This window comes from Acinonyx jubatus, chromosome B3, assembly GCF_027475565.1.
Source record: "Acinonyx jubatus isolate Ajub_Pintada_27869175 chromosome B3, VMU_Ajub_asm_v1.0, whole genome shotgun sequence".
Lineage (NCBI taxonomy): Eukaryota > Metazoa > Chordata > Mammalia > Carnivora > Felidae > Acinonyx > Acinonyx jubatus.
The window spans coordinates 126,398,061-126,415,240 of NC_069386.1; the positions used below are offsets into that span (position 1 = coordinate 126,398,061).

Consider the following 17,180-nt stretch of genomic DNA (forward strand, 5'->3'; position numbering starts at 1 on the left):
CCTCATCAAAATAAAAAGCTTTGCACAGCGAAGGAAACAATCAGCAAAACTAAAAGGCAACTGACAGAATGGGAGAAGATATTTTCAAATGACATATCAGATAAAGGGTGAGGTTGTTTTGAAAAATAAGGGTAGGAAATAGAACCCATGAGCTGGAAGGTACCAAGATCTGTATGTGTTTCCAGTCTCCTTCTTCCCCTCCAACCTCCTCTTCCTCCCCCTCCTCCTCCTCCTCCTCCTCCCCGTCCTTCTCCTTCTCCTTCTCCTTCTCCTTCTCCTTCTCCTTCTCCTTCTCCTTCTTCACTGTGCTTTTTCTGTTACTGATATTTCCTGAAAGAGATTAGTACACATCAACTGTACAATACATTCTCTGATGATCTTTCTGCACTTTCTCATAAGTAAATTTTTCATGACTGGGAAAGCATGTGTACTACTAATCCTCCATGTGAGTTACCCCATTCTACATCAGAAAAGATATTCTCACTCAGGGTCAGGGCTTTGTGATAATATTTTTTTTCAATATATTAAGTTTATTACCAAATTGGTTTCCAAACAACACCCAGTGCTCATCCCAAAAGGTGCCCTCCTCAATACCCATCACCCACCCTCCCCTCCCTCCCACCCTCCATCAACCCTCAGTTTGTTCTCAGTTTTTAAGAGTCTCTTATGCTGTGATAATATTTTTAATGATAGATGAGCATTCATACCACTTACATTTCTGATACTGTATGTAAGTAAGAGAGAGTATTCACATGGATGTTTGTATGTGCACATTAGTTTTACACTTCTTGCTGGACTGCAAGTTCCTTTAATGCAGAGACCATGCTGTATTAGTCAGGGTTCTCAGGGAAAACACAACCAATAAGATGTGTATACTTTTGTGTATGTATGGATGTAGAGAGAAAGAGAAAATTGGCACATATAGTCTTGGGGTCTGATAAGTGCAAAATATGCAGAGCAGTTCAGCCCAGCTAGAAACCTAGAGAAGAGTTGATGCTGAAGCTTGAGTCCAAAGGCATCCTAGGGGCAGAAATCCCTGTACTTTAGGGACCTCCATATTTTATTTTAAGGCCTTTAACTGATTGAATGAGGCCCACCCACATTATGAAGGATACTGTATTTTATTCAAATTTTATTAATTTAAATAGTAATCTTATCTTTGTAGAGATACTTAGGTCTGCATTTGATCAAATATATATGTACAATGGCCTGCCTGGTCAAGTTGACACAAAATTGGCCATCACACACATCATAGGTTTTGATCACTCACTGGGTTCCGTACCCAGGACAGACTTCAAAAAGTTGAATGCTTCTTCATATTTCACGTATTGGCTTGTATTTTGTTTTCCCTTTGGAAACTTTTGTTGATCATGACTCAGTTGCAATGACCCAGTTTAATTTCTATATTTTAAGACCAATTCCTGGATTCAAAACTTAAAAAAAAATAACTAAATGAAAAGAAAGGAATATGCAGAAAGTAATTTGGTTTATCAGCTAAATATGAATGGTAAAGGGGGAAACATTTGGAGATACATAATCCAGTCATTAATTTAGTAAGTTAATTTCTTTCTTGAAATTTTGTTACTGTTAAGAAATTAATCGTAGATATTATTAACAGTGACATTATATATTTTGATCATTAGAAGAGGGGCTTATTTGATCTCTGTCATAAAAGTATTATATTATAGTGGTATGATATAATACAAGATCTGCAGTAGATGGACTGTATCAGCCCCTATCATTATTCCTCTAGCGTTTCAAGAAAGTATGTGTATATTCAAAAAATGGGTGTGCACAAAGTCGATATATTTAAGATATCAGAGACACCTGACTAGAGTCAAAGTAGGATAATGAAGATATGGTTTTGGAGGTAGCTTTGACCCTTCTTAAATACATTTTTGACCCCCCCCCAAAAAAAAACCCCAAGAATTCTGGCACCATCTCAAATGTGAGTAGATCCTGGCTCAGTAGCATATCATCAACAAACAAGATATGGCTGAGTTTTTGTGGTTTTGTGTTGGTTTGCTTTTTATTATAGTATATTCACAAAGGCTCAGAAGTCAAAAACAGGACAATATCCTAAACAAATTATTTTTCTTCTAGAGGGTTCAATTAGTTACAACGGCCGTCTCCTACTGGCAAAATCCTTGACCAGCAGGTATTGTCCTATGGGGACAAGAAACAAAACAGAAATTATTTAGTTCCAAAAAGGCTTGATATTTTTTCATTATGAAAGACTGGGCCCATCACCGTTGGTGAGCTTTGTCTCTTTTACTTCAACCAGCCCCTTGTCTTTAGACCACCGATATGCTCCCACCCAAAACCAATTCTCTAGTATATTATCTAGTATACTAACAAAATCTAAACCGAGATATTACTAATAATGCCTTGCCATCATCACACTGCTAATTTTGCTTGCAAAATTTTTGGCTTTGAAAAAAATATGGTCTTAAAAGGAGAGATTCACTAACCATAAAAACTCATTCCACTCCATTCATTCGTTGGGCAAATCTATTCAATATCTTAGTAGCAGCAGGCACTGAAATAAATTTAGAAAAGCAAGCATGGTCAGTAACCTTATTTTCACAAGGTCTGTAAACCCCTATACACTCCTAGGTGTACATTCATATTCCACTTTATTTTACATATAAAATGTAAATATTTTATTGGATAAAGGAACTGACAGTTGGACATTAGGCTCTCTAATAGGTCACAAATGGTCACTGCAACCCAAAATCTGCTCAAGTTTTAGAAAAGAGTTTATGGTCCGTTATTAAAGAAGAATTTGAGGTTGATTTTTGTCCTGCTTCCCCTCCCCCCACTTATCTCGTATCCTTTTTATACAGCATCATCTTGGGGACAAAAAAAAAGTACCATCTGTGGAATAAATCTCAGAAACAGGAAGACATTAACTACGAGCATTTTGCTAGTTATCACACAGTACCTTTTGCCCCTTAAAAAATTATTCTTTTGAATAATTTCTTTTCAAAAGGAGCTAAACACTAGCAGTAAATCACAACACCTCTTGGAATATATAAAAAATAATCAAATATCCTAATGGAACTTTGAAAAGACTCTGATGCTCTGTTACAGTAATTGGCACTATTCTGATTCAAGTATTCTGTCACAATCCCCCTTCACTGAGAAAGACAATTGCTTAATGAATGCAAAGGACCGCAGGTCATTGAGGGTTATTTCAGAGAGCCTGTGGTACAGTAATTCATGCCCTGAGCAGTGAGAATGGCAGCAAGGATGTGTTAATTATATTAATTTTTTTATATTAATGTGCAGGGCAAGGAAAAAACAGGAAATAAATGTCAGCATCCTGTTGATTTTTTTTTTCTTAGCCCTCAAGGTGGAAACACACTTACCCAACCATGCAATACAAAGAAAAGAGCTGCGTGTTGTCAAAATTGATATAAAACTTAACTCCTGCAGGATATGGAGAAAGACCTACATGCTCGTTTGTAGAGAGAAAAAAAAAAAGTTAATCAGAGAGGTTAATCCTGTTTTTATGGACCTGTGGTCAGTGAAAGGATTAAAGCTTTGTAAACATGTTCTAAGCATTTCCTTAAAACATCAGTTAGCAGGATATGCTTATCCAGCTCTCTGGGCATGCATGAAAACTAGACAGAAGATATGAGGTGATTTGTTGTTCAGTCTTTTATATATATTTAAAAAATATATTAGGAAACTACTATTTAATTTTCCTTACATGTAACTGCCTGCTGATCAAGCCATGTTACCAAGTTCTTCTTTTATTTGAAAATGACTTTCCTACCAAACTTAGATACACCCCAGTAGTTCACAGTTCTTAACTGAAAGGGCGGGCCTACGCCAGCCAACTCCATCTTGTTCTGTGTCCTTCACCTTGACCACACCTCCTCCCCTTGAGTAACCCCTCCTCACCTGCCTAACAGGACTCGGACCCTTCCCCAGGACCCTTCCCCAGCCAATCGGCTGAGGCCACAGCCATTACCTCACCAACTGCCCCTAGGCCCCAATAAAACCTTTGTCCTTTTGAAACTCGCTCTCTTTCCCTGGTATCTCACCGCTGTGTCGGTGCAGGTAGGGGATTGAGCTCGAGCTAGCTCGAATAAAGGCTCTTTGCTTTTGCATCGGACTCGGCTCCCTAGTGGTCTTTGGGGATCACGAATTCTGGGCATAACATTAACATCTTAGATTTAATTCTGTTTTAAACCTAAGGACCACACTACTCCTGTCCTCTCTAGGTAGGGGAGACCAAAGAAGTAACTGGGGCACCCCAATTCAAAATTTCCTCACCAACCATGTGAAAAGATACATTAAAAGGAAATTCCTTTAGTTTAAGGGGCTGGACTGTGAGGGCAGCATGGGATATGGAGATCAAATAGACTATTAGGGATTGGAGAACCCAAGCAAGACTAGGACAGCTTACAAAAAAAAAAAAAAAGTTGGATAAGGACCACCTCACTGTCATATGTAGCAGAAAAAATTAAAGCAACCTCAAATCAAGATATACACACCATGATCAGAAATAAGACTGAGGATCAGATCATCGGTGGTCAAGCAAATCCTGCTTTCAAGCTCAAAAGTTTAGAGATGGATGTGCACTGGAAAATCATTTGCAAACAAATGACATGATGAAGACAAGGCCCCTTAACCATTCACTAAGTATTGGCTCTTGTCATTCTGTGACTCTCAGTGTGCTAGGTCTTTAAGATCAAATCAAGGCACACTTTCGGCCATCAAGATGTCCGCAGTATAGTTGAAGATGTCCAACTAATAATGATTCACCATGTAGGCCTATGAAAGGGTGCTACAGGAAATAGCATAATGCTCTTGACCTAGCCCGGTGATGCTATTTAGGGTGAGGTTGAAGCCAGAAGGCTCTGGTTCTCAAAATGCAGATACTGAGTGTTTAGGGTACAAGATTTTATTAGGGATCAACCTATAAAGGAATGAGGAGTCAGCTGAGGTTACCAGAGCAAAATATACAGATAGGGTGGCTTAAACAACAGAAATTAATTTTCTCAAAATTTCAGAAGCTGGAAATGGAAAACCATCATGCCATCAGGGTTAGTTTCTGGCGAATTCACTCTTCTTGTATTGTAAATGGCCACCTTCTCTCTGTGTCTCTCATGTGGCCTTTCCTCTGTCTGTGCTGGAGAGATTTCATCATCATAACGATGTCATTTCTAATGGATTAGGGCTCTACCCTTAATGCTTTATTTAATCTTGATTAATACCTTAATGGCGTTATCTCCAAATAAATCACATTGGGGCTTAAAGCTTCAACATATACATTTGGAGGGGGGTTGCTATTCAATCCATAACAAGGAGGAAACATTAGAAGACGGAGAAAGTTAAAGCACTTGCAAACTTGAAAAGTCAACATGGTAGGGACCTCTGGAGTGAGTGTCCCACACTGTGTTAAAATGGCCAGACCCTGGATGCAGACAGCCTTGGAAAGGACATAACCTTGAACAAAGCAGTTGTCCACAACTGAGAAGATCCTGAAGCTGCTGACAATTGAAAGCCAAAGCCAAATGATGACGACATTCTTTACAACTGGGTGGCCAGTCCATCCCCGACGTGATCTGGGCATCACATCTCTATGTCCACCACAGGACACCTACAGTAATTTCATTAACTTCTTTATTAAACCAGAAAAGGAAACAACTGATTGGAGACAGGGATTAATATTTTTTCAGTGTATTTGTTTATTTTGAGAGAGAGAGAGGGAGGGAGCATGAGCAGGGGAGGGGCAGAGAGAGAGGGAGAGAGAGGATCCCATGCAGGCTCCGTACAGTCAGGCAGAGAAGCCGCAACTCAGGGCTTGAACCCATGCACCTTGAGATCATGACCTGAGCTGAAATCAAGAGTCAGACACTTGACCAACTAAGCCACCCAGGTGCCACAAGGGATTAATTAGTCAGGAGAGGAAGTGTGAAGGCCTTCCACCCATTGACTCACTATGTATTGACTCACCACATTCACCTATCCAACTTTTCCCTCCTACTGTATTCTTCTCAAATCCAGCTCAAGCTTTGCAATCCATTACTACAATTATTTGAAAATATAGTAAAACCTCAGATTGTGAGTAACTTGTTCTGCGAATGTTCCACAAGGCGAGCAAATATTTCTAATAAATTTTAACTTGATAAATGAACCATGTCTTGCAATACAAGTAGTACATGAGGCTGAATGTCCCGTGATCACAACTGAGCCAATGGGTCTTGAAAATCACTTTGATATACAAGTGCTTTGGTTTACAAGTATGTTTCCTGAATGAATTATGCTCCCAAACCAAGGTTTTACTGTATTTTAACTCCAATGTCTCCTATGATAGAACCACACCTCCAATGCCCTGACACCTGCCCTAACCCCTGGAAGAACTGACATACGTACTTTCTTTGGGCCCAAATTCAGCTGAATGCTATTGCAGACCAATCTAGGGGATAGGTGACATTAGCTTTATTTAAACACTTGTCACAGCCTATCATTCCAACTCCACTCTGTCTGTAGTGATCATTCACACATTCTCATTGTTCCTCACATTCCCCATTCCTCCCCACTGCTTTGCTTTCAGGTGATAAATCTGTCTTGAGCAAAGAGATACCATTAAATGGGCATCCTTTTAACTCCCTACTTCGAAATCAACAAACCTAACAGCATCAACAGCTTTTTTTTCACCTTTGTTAAAATAAAGGAAGTGTCTTTCTCTTTAGGCCAGTAGAATCTGTCCATGTGTGCCCTGAAAAACATTCTGGATGTCTTTATTCTGACAAAATCCCTTGTATATCCGTATCATTTATTGTTTCCTCTATTCTGGATCATTATCATCGCAATGTGAATATTTTGCCTCTCCAGGAATTATTTTGTTTTTCTACTTCCTGTTATATCCAAACTTATTCAATTAATGTCAGGATCCATATGTACTTCCTCATTTCCCTTTAAACCAATCCACTCCAGGCTGGTGTCTGTCCCCTGTTGTTGTACTGAAACTGTTCCTGTCAAGGCCACCATGGAATTCATGTCGCTAAATGCATATTTTCTGGTCCTCATCACTCTTCATCTTTTAAATGCATTAAAACTGGTCACTCCCCTTTTCTTAAATACATCTTTACTGACCTCCATGACATCTAATTTTAGGACTTCCTCCTGAGTTTTCAGCACTCTATCTTGCCTCTGCCCTATTCTTCTTCCTTCTTACCTTTAGATTTTGGAGTTCCTCATGTTTCTGGTTTGTACTCCCTTCCTTTTTTTACGTGTCTGACTAATGTATCTACAATATGCCTTCAACAGTATCTGTATTGAATGATCTCGGAATGTGTATCTTGAGAGCTGACCTGTCCTCTATGGCCAGTTCTTATATCACTAACTGCTTCCTTGATTCTTCTGTTTATATTTCTCAGTGACACCACAAATCCCACACATCAGAACCGCACTTGTGAACATGTTCCCTAAACCCCTTTTCTTGATTTCTTCATCTTCATAATACAACTTATTCTCTATCAAGGTAAATAAAGGTGAGATTCAACTTTGGTTCCTGTTGCATCATCATCTCCACCTCTGATCCATCAACTGGCCCATTGCTTCGGCCTTTGGCAGCTAGCTAAATTTCTTGTTCTCTGTCACCACAATTACAGCCCTATTTCCAGTCCCCAGCTGTGGCCACAAGAACCCTGTTAGTGTTTTCTAACTGGCTTCCCATTCGCAGATTTATGTCCCTGATGAATGCCTCATCAGGATAATTTTTTAAAACTATAAATTACAAGGGTGCCTTCATAGCTCAGTCAGTTGAGAGTCTGATTTCAGCTCACGTCATGATCCCACAGTTCATGAGTTCAAGCCCCACTTTGGGTTTTGGGCTGACATCTCAGAGCCTGGATCTGGCTTTGGATTCTGTGTCTCCCGCTCACTGCCCCTCCCCCGCTCATGCTCTGTGTCCCTCTCAAAAATAAATAAACTATAAAAAATAAATATACATTATATCAAGTTTACACCATGTCACTGCTTTGGTTAAAGTGACTACCAGTTTGTAATTATCCATAAAGAAGCTTTTTTTTTTTTTTAGCATGCGATCTAAATGTCCATCTATATCTGCCAAGTACTGAATTGTGTCCTTTCAGTATTTCTGTGTTAAAGCCCTAACTTCCAATGTGATGGTATTTAAAGATGGAGCCTGTGAGGGTAATTAGGTTTAGATGAGGTTATGAGGGTAGGGGTCCCATGATGGATTTGTCCCCATATGGGAAGAAGTATCAGATAGCTTTCTTCTCCTCTTTTTCTTCCTTTCTTTCTCTTTCTTTCCTTTCTTTCTTTCTTTCTTTCTTTCTTTCTTTCTTTCTTTCTCTTTCTTTCTTTTCTTTCTTTCTTTCTTTCTTTCTTTCTTTCTTTCTTTCTTTTTCTTTCTTTCTTTTTCTTTCTTTCTACAATGTAGCCAAGTAAGAAGGTAGCTACCTGCAATCCAGGAGGAAAGACTTTGCTGAAGAACTAAACCATGAGAAATAAAATCTTGTTTAAGCCACCCAGTCTGTGGTATTTTCTTATGGCAGCCAGATCTGACTAAAACCTGTATCTGCATATACCTATATCTGTATCTAAATTTATATCTATTAGAAATGTGTGATTTTTTTAAAGTAAACTCTACACCCCACATGGGCCTTGAACTCATAACTCAGAGATCAAGAGCCACATGCTCTACCACTTGAGCCAGCCAGGCTCTCCTGATTTTAAAAATAAATATCTATATTCTAGGTTTCATGAGCATTAGGACAGTGTCTGTTTTATTCGCTTATTATATCCATGCCTAGCCAGAGACTCTCTTACGTAAATGTTTCCTGACCTTATGAATGACAGGAAATAAACTGATTCCAGGAGTTGATGACAGATACAGTCCTTGTTAGGTCATCACATTGTTAATAGTCCAGACATGGAGATGCATAATAAACGAATAAAGGCATAGCTCCAATAAATGTTGGTAAGAAAAAAAAAAACTGTAGGGTGCGAGTGTGTGTACACATGGGTATCTGTAGGTAAATGTGAGCCAGCAAAGCATGGGAGAGGTGGAAGGAAGCATTCTGCAGAGAGAGAGCAGTGTGGAGAAAACCCAGTGTCTCCACCAGGAAAGAGAGGAAGCTAATATGAATGGAACACAGGAAGTTCTCTTCTCAAAATGCCCCAAGCATACTATTTGAGGCTATTTCTCATGAACTGGGATTCTTAAGGCTCCTCTATTAAGAATCTGCAAGTTGGGGAGCCTTGGTGGCTCGAGCCACATTGGACTTGCTACGGTCAGCAGGGAACCCACTTGAGATCCTCTGTCTCCCTCTCTATCTGCCCTCCACCCTCCCTTCTCCCCGCATCTCCCTCTGTCTCTCTGGCCTTCCCCTGCTTGAGCGCTCTCTCTCCCTCAAAAATAAACATTAAAAAACAAGAGTCTGCAAGTAAATTTATGTTATGGCAAAAAAGGTTGAATTTATTGATGTATGAATTGAAGAAATTTAAAAAATATATATATTAAAAATTAAATGAGTTGTTCAGGGACATGTGTTGATCAATGATATGTGGAAGTTTCATGATATTCTGGAGTAACAATTAGTTTTACTTAATCAATATGCTGTATATTTAATATTGTCTTACATGCAGGGTGAGTTGTTTTAATAAAATATATCTCTATAACTATTGGGAAAATTTTACAAATTCTGGAAGTTTTTGTGGCCAAGCATATGAATCAGTAAAGGTAGTGATTCAAGGCTCTCTAAACACCATTGAAGGACTCAATGATATTAGTTGATCATCTGCCCAAAAAAGGAAAATGCTTATCATAGACCACAAAATGAAGAGATGGTAAGTTATATTTTTCTTTCCATTCCTTTCTCTAACCAAGAAAGTCTATATATCAGATTATGGTTTTGTAATAATTTTCCCAGAGTAATAATACATTCAATGAAGAAAAAAAAATCTTACTTTATTCAAGTTCAAGGCATCACTCCAAGCCTTAAAATCTTCATGACAGAAGCAATGCTAATTAGTATAACTAGTGATTTTTTATTATTACTATTGGATTGAATCCAGTGATTCTCTTCAAGAGACAGATTGAGAAAGAAACCTCTTGTGTTGGGGCTTCCTGACTATAAACAACTTAATGCTTAATAAAACTACTAAAGCTGAGAAAATAGAGTTTAGGGCCCTAGCAAGGTATTTGGTTATAGTCATCCATAAAAAAAAGGAATCCAGGAAATTATTCGTAGAACTCCCAGGACTCATTTAAATGTTGCTTAGAGACTGGAAACGCATTCCTTACAATACGGGAAATATCTAAATCATTCCTAGATGCATTACATTTTGTATGTGCTGTTTACATTTAAAGATATGGGAAGTGCATTCACCTAAACAGAGGCTTAAGTAAAGGGAAGCAAAAAAAAAAAAAAAAAAAGACTATATTCTCATTTGTATTTCGCAGAAGTGACGTCAAAACTATAAATCTTATAAATAAGTATTTCAAGTTTCACTCAAATATATAGATAATTAGAAAAGATAATTAGAAAAGGTAAATTAGAAAAGATAGAAAATTAGAAAAGAAAAAGTGTGTAGTTGTGTGTTAATTTTTTTTTTCTTTTACAAACTTTTCAGAAAAAAAAAATATATTTGCAACCAGCAGGAAAGTGGGCATGTTCTTGGATACAAACACATACTGGTCAACAAGGAACTGTGTAAAATCTGGGCTAACCACGTTTAATTGCTAGGAGTTATAACTATATCAGTATGGGATATGGATCATTTTGGACACAATAATAATAGCAGTTAACACTGTGCCAACTATGTTCATGTCTTTAGTGCTCTATTTTAACTTTCAATGCAAAGAGACTATATCTAATAGTATCTCCAATATACATATGAAGAGACAGAGAGGTTAAGTAACTTGTACAGGATCACACAGCTAGTAGGCGGTAGAGTTGGGATCTAAACAGGGCAATCTGGCTTCATAAGACATGTTCCTTAACCACCATACTCTTGTGAAAGCAGGTCAGGAGACAAATGGGTGGGAGGGATGGTACATGAAAATGAATTAAATAAAAATGAATGAATGAGACTAGTGTGGTGTCTTGTACAGGTAGGCACAATATAAATTCAACCTGACCTGCATTTGGTCATGCTGCGTTATGATAACAAGTCTAACCAACAGTAACTACAGCCCTTAGAATGTTCTTTTAAGCATAATAAATACAAAATGACACAATATTCTACAAATCACTAAAGTCATATTTTAAGTGCTTATCATGTATTAAACTGTTTCATCCCCCCAAAATCTTATGAATTAGGTAATGTTTTCATTCCATTTAATGGATGGGAAAATTGAGGCACAGAAATGATAAGAAATTTGCCCAAGATCACATGATTAATATGTTTTTAAAATTGGGTTTTATTTATTTATTTATTTATTTTAAAATTTTGATTTTAGAGAGAAAGTGTGTGAGCAGGGGAGAGGGGCAAAGGAAGACAGCAAGAGAATCCCAAACAGGCTCCACACTCAGAGCAGGGCCTGGCGAGTGGCTTACCATGGGGCTCTATCCCACCACCAGGAGGTCAATACTTGAATGGAAATCAAGAGTTGGAGGCTTAACCAACTGAGCCACCCAGGCGCCCCTGATATTGGGTGTTAAATGAAGGTGGTCTGGCTCCAGATGCTGTGCTCTTACTCTTCTACTGTACTTCCTGAAGTATTCTAAGGTTACAGCCTGTTTGTAACCTAAGTTTACAGCCCATATTAGGCCCTCAAGTGCACCAGAAGTCCTTCTAAGCTACCTTTATGACTGGGAGCAGTCAGAAACTATGGGCTCAGATTTCAAATTGTGACTTACTGATGAGCATGGATTTATACCCAAGAACACGCCTAATATCTTGAAAGTTTGCAAACACTCTTAAAGTTCTTTCAGCACAATCATACATCACCATTCATAGTTTGGTGCAATGTTCTGCTAAAACACATTTTTCAGTAATATTTATCTCTGAGGTCATTCATAGCTGAAGACAAGAGACAACAAGATAGTACATTAGATATACAGACACTCAGAATATAGATTCAGTCTTAAGAAAAATTAGCATAGCCCCATATCCATACAAACAGGGTAATTTTGGGGACCAAAGCCACAATGAATCCTTCTTTATCTGCTGATATGTGCTGAAAACAAAATCATTAATTTTTCATGAGGTTTACTATCCTCTGCCATATTGTTCATTGTTAACATAACACTATTTTTCCTGTATCTGTTCTTCCAGGTCCAGTGAAAAGACTGGGAACTACATTTCCCAGAATCCTTGGCAGTGGGTTCTGGGTTAGATTCAGAAAGTGAGAGTTACTTCCCAGTGATCTGGCAGCATAGAAGTGGAGGCCATCTTTGATTTCTCCTAATGAATGCAGAAGCTGGCTACCAGATATGAGCTGAGAGCAGAAGAGAATGTTGGCCAGGAGATTCCAGGTGTCCTCCTGTAAAACAACCTGTTCTACTGCTCCACGTGCCTGAGCTCAGAACCAGTAGCTTCCTCTGATTCCAGTACCCACTGGTTTCCTGAAGATACTGGTGGCTTTCCTGACCTTTATGTCCCTAGCCTCAATAAGTCCCTTGTTGAAGAACAAACCTCAACCCTCTAATACTGTTTAAATCATTCTCTTAACATACTTAGGATAATTTCCAATATCCTGATTGAACTTGGCCTGATAAATGTATTTATTCATTCCTAAAAGACCAGGATTATTATGACCTCATGTTTGTAAAGTACTAGCATATATATTTTTTTCCCTTCAGTTTATTCTAAAATAAGTCTAGAAATTTATACAGTAGGTTTTATCTCCAATACATAATTTATCAGAGCCCTGATCTCTCTGATTTTTGTCAAGAATGACCTAGAGCAAACTAGTGATAAAATTAGTTTGATTAGTGGTTAGTCCAACTAATCACCAACTCCATGTTCTTTGCACCATACTCAGTAGTCTCAGAACAGCTTTTATGGGGGCGGGGGGCGGGGACGACTGAATTCTAAGCTATACTAAAAAAAGAAAAAGATGAAGTACCATGAGCCACTGAAATTTAAAGCTCTTTTAAAATGCTTACATGAGGTCTGGGGTTATTTCTCAATCCCATAATGACTCTGCAGAAAGTTTAATCACCATTTTGTAATATAAGCTATACCTGCTTTAATTAAGCACAAAACAAACTTAATTTTAAATTATATATATATATATATATATATATATATATATATATATTATGCAATCCAATTTCCCTGTGAAAACAAAAATAGAAAAATAACTGAACATCAAATATATCAGCAGCAGTGGTCTCTTAAGTGTGGTATCTTTTTAAAGTTCCTCCTTTTAAAAATATTGTTTGACTGTTTTCCCCTTCCTACTGAATTAAATAGGGAAAACAATGAAATTGAAAGCTTAAAAATGGCTTTTAATTAGCAAATCTTTCTTGTATTGTATTTAGCATTTCCATTAGAAGAGCAAGGCCCTGTGGAATTATTTTTAATGCGTATTTGTTTTTTCTTTGAAAATTTATTTGATTATTACAGCAAATGAATTTTTTATAATAACATTGCTTTTAAAATTATAATATGCTGTATATCAAACTAGGGAGTTGACATCATATTAACTGTATTGTGTTTGCAAGAAAAAGCTTTATAAAATGGATTATCAATTATCTGTAATATTTTCTGCATTTATTTGTGGTTAGAGGAGGTAATTTTGCTCTGTTTATAAGTTCATTATTTCATCGATCGTATGTTCTTCCTTTGCACCCCCATTTATTTTTTCTATTATAGATATATCCGCTCAAAATAATTCAGATTAATTTTTCCCATACACACCCTTTAAGGCAATGGGGGAGAAAACATATTTGTTTTCTTCCTTGTTTTCATTAATTTGCATATACTATAGTTAGGGTTTTCATTAATGGGTGGATTGAGTTCTGTATTTCATTACAACTAAAAACTATTGAGATGTGGAATTTAAAGAATCACTGAGAGATTATGTAATGCATTCAGAAACAATGAATATTTCTGGAGAAGCAGAAGTCACAGCAGCCATTATCAATATAATGGGTTTCACCAGACAGGTCTGTGTTGCTACAGTTTTGATTGACAACTTCAACCTGCTCCTAGAATCACAATTTCATTGACTATTCACTGGAAAAGTCTGAAAGATAGAGTATGAGCAGGTAAACATTGCAATTACACATAAGTGCTTGGGTGGCCTCCTTAAGTTCTGTGATTTCACTAAAACTTCTCATGCAAATTGATGTTGCTATTTAGAATACATTGACCAGATAATTCTTAGCAATCACAATAATACCAATTCCATACTGGTGCTCTTACCACCAAAAAAGCAGTGACTAAGACTTATCAAGAGCTTCGTATCTTCAAACCCTGACCAAATGCTTTCCATGTATTTACATAAATCTTTTTTCTTTTTTTAAAGCTTATTTATTTATTTTGAGAGAAAGAGACAGAGAGAGAGCATGCAGGATGGGTAGAAAGAGAGAGAAAGAGAGAATCCGAAGCAGGCTCTACATTGTCAGCAAAGAGCCTGATGCGGGGCTCGAGCCCCCACAAACCGTGAGATCATGACGTGAGCCCAAATTGAGAGTCGGACACTTAATGGACTGAGCCATCCAGGCATCCCGTATTTACATGAATCTTAATGTAGTTTTTACAGCACCCTTACAAGGGATGATGAAGTAGATTAAGAATGACCAAAAAATGGTATTAGGATCCTGGGACTTGAGTAATGAATTATCACAAGGTCAGTGGCTTAAAACAACAGATCTATTTCATCACAGTTCTGAAGGCCGGAAGTCTGAAATCAAAGATGTCAGCAGGGATGTTTCCTTCTGGAGCCTGCAAGGGAGAATCTGTTCCAAGTCTCTTTCCTAGCTTCTAGTGGCTTCTAAGCAATCCCTGGAGTTGTTGCTTTGTAATTGTATTTCTACCCCCATCTCTGACACCAACATCCCTTGGCCTTCTCCCTCGGTGTCTCTCTGTGTGTCTTCCCTTTTTCTGTCTCTCATAAGTACACTTGTCATTGGATTTGGTACATATGCTAATCAAGATTCTTACCTTAATCCCATCTGCAGAGACCATTATTTCAAATACGGTCACATTCTGTGATTCTAGATGGATATAAATTTGGGTGGTAATGATTCAATGTACTACAGTGAATATCCACTATATAACTTATTATTTTTACTGACCCCATCAGTTTAACAGGAAGAACAACAGGTCGACAGTAACTATAAGCTTTCTTTAGTACACATGCTCAAATTAATGCCAGTTACATATTAATATCATTTCCCTTCATTGCTTCACTCCTTTTGATAATATCCTAAACCCTTCCCAAACTTCTCCTAATATCCCTCCTTCGCAAAGATGGGAAACTACCCAAAGTACAAATACCTCCTGACTTCACTTCTAATGTATGTTTACGTTGTTGAATTCTTTTTACCATAGGAAGGGTTCCCTATTTTCATGACTACCGAGAACACAATATAAGTGAAACCTAAATTAGCGTCTCCATTCCATTTTTTTCCTTTGCCAACTGGATTTTTGCTTTCCTTCCTATCTATAATCAAAGAATGTCTTATGAATTTGTCTCCCCCTAATTTTTTTATAACCTCTTAATTGTAACCTTATATTGTAACCTTTAATCATTTTTCACTGACTTGCACATTCTTTTTCTACTAACCAATGCTGATAACTTCCTTTCCTCCAAAACAATAGATCCTTCCTCCAATCAATAATGAGAAACCAATAGTTTTCACTACAGAGATGGATGAAGTAAAAAAAATACTTCCTTGTGGTTGAAATGTTTTTATTACTAGTAGGTGTTTTTTGTGTCAAAAACCAAGAATAATGTTGTTGCCCATGAAAATAATGCTTCGGTTCTCTTGCTTCTGTCCATATATATCAAGTATAAGTATATAAATACAATCATCTGGGATTTTACATTGCAGTCCTTATAAAAAGTACCATTTCTCTATGGTTCAGTGAGAGTTCAGGATTTATTTTATGTAGTGGTTGCTTTTTAAACCTAAATGTGAGTTCTACTTAGAATTCTGCTTTTAAATGTATTATTTTCTAGTATAGTAATTATAACTTTAAAATGCCAACTTGGAAACAAATAATATATGGGAACTCATTGATTTGTCACTTGGCACAAACCACTTCCATCAAAGTAAAAAAAAAAAATAGAACATTTAAAAATTATTCATAAATAATTTATGAACTGGATAGGAATCAAAGTGGATAACCAATAACCACTTCACAGGGCCTATCAGGATAAGTGGAAGAGAAAGGTAATTGAATGAAAATGGGGAAATTTAACTTTCTGCCACTATTAAGAAGCACTAGACACCAGGAAGACCACCATATTGGATACTACATTGTTTGCCAGAATTGACTTGGCCTATAGGGAGCTACATGAGTCTTCCTTAACCTTCACCAAGTACTACAAAAAACAAAAACAACACTTTTTTAGGATATACTTAGGTAAGACCTAATTAATGTCAAAAGGACAAGGCAGAACAAGAGCGGGAAGGAGGGTATAGAATCAGATATATTCACTTACTCAGCGACAATGGAGAGCATGGCCAATTTAGTCATAGGAGAGATTCATCCTAGTCAATGGAACACAGCAAAGATTTAGGAGTTAGTGATGGCTATTTCGGTTTGCAGTGTTCTGGTATTCTGGTAAACCATGTTATTTTATTTTATGTTTAAATTACCTTTTTATAGTACAGTTTACACACAATTAAATGTACCTATGGAAAAATGTATGCACTGGTGTAACTGCCATTACAACTAAGACTCTTTCCATCATCCCAGAGAGATTTCTTCTGACTCCTTGTAGTCAGGAGCCCAGCTCCAGCCCCAGAAAAATGAGTGGTCTGCTTTCTGTCACTAAAGATTAGTTTTGCCCAGTCTAGAATTTTATATAAATGAAATCACACAGTAAGTAGTCCTTTTTGTCTGACTGTTTAATTCAGCACAGTGGTTTTGAGATACAGCTGTGTCGTTACATCTATCAGTACTTTGTTCCTCTGTATTGCTGAGTAGTATTCTACTGTATGAATACAATCCAATTAATTTATCAGTTCACATATTAATGGACATTTGGATTGTTTGTAGCTTGTCAC

At 37.3% G+C, this 17,180-nt stretch overlaps 1 long non-coding RNA gene across 1 annotated transcript; it reads right to left on the minus strand.

The window, feature by feature from the left end:
- Positions 1-2,026: 2,026 nt before the first annotated feature.
- On the minus strand, positions 2,027-16,663 carry LOC128316218 (uncharacterized). The gene is made up of 4 exons (XR_008299805.1): positions 16,613-16,663; positions 15,106-15,158; positions 2,472-2,539; positions 2,027-2,166 (listed from the first exon to the last, which is right to left on the minus strand). It is a non-coding gene; the product is annotated as an uncharacterized LOC128316218 (long non-coding RNA).
- Between the last annotated feature and the right edge of the window lie 517 nt (positions 16,664-17,180).